The 4,162-nt window shown below is 42.1% G+C and overlaps 1 non-coding gene across 1 annotated transcript; it reads right to left on the bottom strand.

Annotated features, from left to right (window-relative positions):
- Positions 1-1,517: 1,517 nt before the first annotated feature.
- On the bottom strand, positions 1,518-1,589 carry trnag-ucc. Its single transcript has one exon. It is a non-coding gene; the product is annotated as a tRNA-Gly (tRNA).
- Positions 1,590-4,162: the final 2,573 nt, after the last annotated feature.

Genomic DNA, 4,162 nt, shown 5'->3' with positions numbered 1-4,162 from the left:
CTATTGATTTCTATAGAACTTGGTACATCTTAGCTGAAGAGATGAAACTGATCGTATCGAGTTCATTTATTTGAACTAGAGACTAGCTATGTTTGCCTCTGTGCAGTTACCCATAGTAACCAATCAGAGATTTGCTTTCAGTATTCTGCCACTAGCAGACTGATCAAAACTAATTTCTGATTGGAATGAGTAACCACAATGGTGCTAATTTACCTAATGTGTAATCATTTTAAATAGTTTTCATTTTTTCTCTATTAACTTAGTGATCATAGTGATCATAACTAAGATGCATTAATCCATATTAGTGGCGATATCATCCTATTGGAAAGAAAAACCCCTTATCAAGAAAACCCCAGGTCTCATGTGTCCCACATATGATTCCACACTAGCAGAGTAATGTAAAGGTGCAAAGTTTGCATGTCTAGAAACCCATGTCACCAATCAGATGTTTGCTTTCAAACAGCTGACCAATAAATGCTACCGAATGATTGGTCAGTAGTGCGGTAGCAAACTTTGCACTTTTTAATACATCACCCCATTAGTCATCTAGTATTGCATGGATATATGGCTTAATATATGACTTATTGATTGTATATATTATTTTAAACCCACTTTATTCAATTTGTTATGCCTGAAAAACTGCTATTTTAGTTATACAGCTTAGCATATGAATAATGCATACAAACGGAAACCATCCCTATTTGTAATTTCCCGTGGGTGATATGTGGCCCTCCAAAGGCTTTTTATGGCCCCCAGCCTGCTTTAAAGACTCCATAAACTTCATTGTATTCCATCATTTTAATTTAATCCGGCCCTCAAACATACTATATGAGAAATAATTGACCCACCACTCGTAAAAAGTAGTGATGAGCGAATCTGTCCCGAAAAATTTGCGAAACGCATTTGTTGCGCTTTTTTTTTTGTCGCCCGCGGCTATTCTTTTGTTGCTCTTGGCTATTTTTTTTACGCATGCACTGCTTTCGCCGTGACCACACCCATTTTGACGAGGCCGTGCGCAATTTTGACGCAACCGCGCCCAATTTGATGTGCAACAAAAAAAAATCCACGCAACTAATTTTTTTGTCTCTTTTTTTGACACCAGAAGCCTGCCACTTGCAGCCTCGTTAGTGCAATAGGTAGTGTGTCGGTCTCATAATCTGAAGGTTGTGAGTTCGATCCTCACATGGGACAGACTTTTGGAAGGCTTCAGCTTCTGTCTCAAGAGAACTGTCACCCCCTCCCATCTTAGAGCTTGCACTGCCCGTTCTGGTGCTGTTTTCATTCAAGCCAATCCTGCGTACAACTTATGAAAATGAAGAATTTTAGCATGATGCACACGGTGAGAAGACTGCACAGGCTGTAATGCAGACATGTTCCCACTGCAAATCTCCTCTCTGAAGGTTGCAAAGGACAGATTGGAAGTGCTTTAGCCCTGTACCCTGCATGGGCAAGCATGGCTGCAAAGTGGCGACATCCGCGGGTCAAAACGCTTGTCCGTGCCGCAATAGAGGGTGTTGTGCATTGGCTGGGAATCAAACCCAGGTCAACTGCTTGGAAGGCAGCAATGCTCACCACTATACCACCAATGCCATCGACACACTGGCAGGTGCAGGTTCTGTGACACCAGATGTCTCAAATGGAAGATGCTCTGAAATGCAATAAGGGCGCTCAGGTCGCAGCTCTGATCTTGGCTCTTTCATGTTGGTTCTCCATACCTACCTGTGGCCTTTAATCGCAACAAAGGCCAAAGTTGCACACCTGAGCATAGCAGTAATCCTTAAGCACTGGACAAATCAATGGGCTCACCAAGCAGTTGGAATTCAAAAGCAGCATTTCCCATACCACGAGTCGAACCCAGGCCGCCTGGGTGAAAAACCTGGAACCCTAACCACTAGACCATATGGGACTCTAGGTGCCTGCTGCACCATGGTGTGTGTTTACTCACTTAGGAAACGCTCTTCTTCCTGCATGACGGGAATTCTCAAGGAAACAGCTTTACCTCTAGTTTGGAGGATGACCCAAATAGGAATTGCCTTGGCCTTTGCTTGAGAACCACTTTAACCATTGGCAATTTGACACCGTCCATAAAGGATTTGCAGTTTCCAGCCCTCGGTGGTCTGTGTCATAGCTCACTGTAGAGAAGAAAGCGTGATTCCAGTACTGCACGGCCTTTTGGGCTGCACAACAGCTTCTTACCACTCTTCTTTGGGTGCTTGCCCGTGGTTGTGCAAGCAGCAGCCGGTGCAGTAATGGAATCACGCTTTTCATAGGGTTCTGTCAACTCCCATTTACTCGGGTAAGAAATGAACATTGCTCCACGCTGTACAGGACAAGAGGTCTGAGGGACTTTCCACTCCTCTCTGTTTTTAAAAACACAACACAGAAGTGCCTCAGCCCCAAATTTTCACTGTCTCTGTTAAAGAAATGTTCTTTCCGATTGCTATCCCCATGTGCAAAAAGCTAGGTCTTTTGGCCTTGATGCCCCAGAGTAGCTCAACTTAAGAAACGTAGCTTACGTATCACATAGGTTCTAAAGCTGGTCAGTGGAAAGCTGGGAAAACAAACGCTGAGGTATAGAACTGTATGTAATCTGTCATTAGCACCAGAAATGGATTGCTATCATAAGTGGCATTCAGTAATGTGAAATATCTTCATTTTATTCAAGCAAGCAAATAGAATGAATATTAAATTATCTATTTTGGAAAGATATGCAGGACCCATTTAGGATACAGTATGGCACTGCCGCTCTTCGTCCAGGTGTAATACTGCCAGAGAGAGAGAGAAAGGCAATGATTAGTCAAAGTGACAGGTAAGCACCAGGGAACATCCTCCTGTGCATATCATTAGGAAATCAATAGAGTTGATGTGTGAAGGCCTAGGCTATTACTGGAATATGCAGCCAGTAGAACGAAGATGGTACATTTAGCATTCACTTTGCAGCATCACATGTGCCCTGAGATGGACATGTTAGAGTAAAGGTGAGGAAAGTCACCTTCGGGAACAGATTGCTCTCCTCCTGGGATCCCTGAAGCTTTCTAATGAAGAATGTACAGAGAAAGACTGAGATAAAGCATTAGTATGTGAGGAGCGTAATTCATTCCCACTCTGTTTGTATTGCATATAATGCACAAAAATTAGGTTCATTAGGAACACATATCAGTCTGTGTTATAGCACATTAGGCCATTTTAGTGTAAAGCAGAAAGAGGGCATTTCCTATTGGTAGCCAGCCTCAGATGAGCTCCTTGGATGTGTTTATGTATATATATGCATGTTATGCAGGATTATACCAACGGCAGATACAGGAGGATCATGCAAGTAAGCTTTAGGACATTCATTGTTATGTAGAAAATATCATAAAATACCATCTTGTCATCTTTTCATACCCTGTTCTCATTTACACAAAGAGGAACAGGAGTGGGCACCTCTGCTTCCTGGTCAAGAGTCAGAAATCTTTGTATAAAACAAGAGAAATGTAAAAAAAAAAGTTTACACACAAATCCTCTTGTCTGCCATGTTATTTGCTTCAGTGCTCTGCATGTCTAAGCAGAAATTCCGCTGCTGATACAAACTGGCTGTGAACTGGTCTGAGGCACTGTATGGACAGGTGCTAAATGGCTATTCAACATCTACATGCATAACAAGCAAACAACACAAAAGGGATTGCTTACCAATGGCACAGGAGCAAGTGCTGGAGTACAGTTGGATGCTAAAAGGTACCAAGTGCAGATCTCAGCTTAGAGAGCCCTGAACATAAACACAGACCATACTCAGAGGTTAATAACTGGGCTTTCTAGTGCATTGCATCCCTCTACATTCCCCAGATTGCATGTCCTGAGTGACATTGTAGGGAAAATTTTAGGGGACATCTACCTGCCACCCACCTCCTATAATAACTCAGAAAACTCAGCCAGTACTGCATACTTTATTTCAATGAAAGACGTCTTGTATATTTAAAATTCAGAAACTCAGTATAAAACAATAATAATATAATGATGGAAATTATAAAATGATAAAATGTTACTGTAATTCCAATATCTATATATAATGGCACAAGCTGTGTTTTGCACCTCCATACATCCCCCATACATCCCCCATACAGAGGTTAATTACAGGGCTTTCCAGTGCCTTCCCTAGATTACACGTCCTGGGGGACATTCTATT

The sequence above is a fragment of the Xenopus tropicalis genome, chromosome 4 (assembly GCF_000004195.4).
Source record: "Xenopus tropicalis strain Nigerian chromosome 4, UCB_Xtro_10.0, whole genome shotgun sequence".
Lineage (NCBI taxonomy): Eukaryota > Metazoa > Chordata > Amphibia > Anura > Pipidae > Xenopus > Xenopus tropicalis.
The sequence above is the reverse complement of the archived record's forward strand: the minus strand, read 5'-3'. Positions and strand labels throughout refer to the sequence as shown.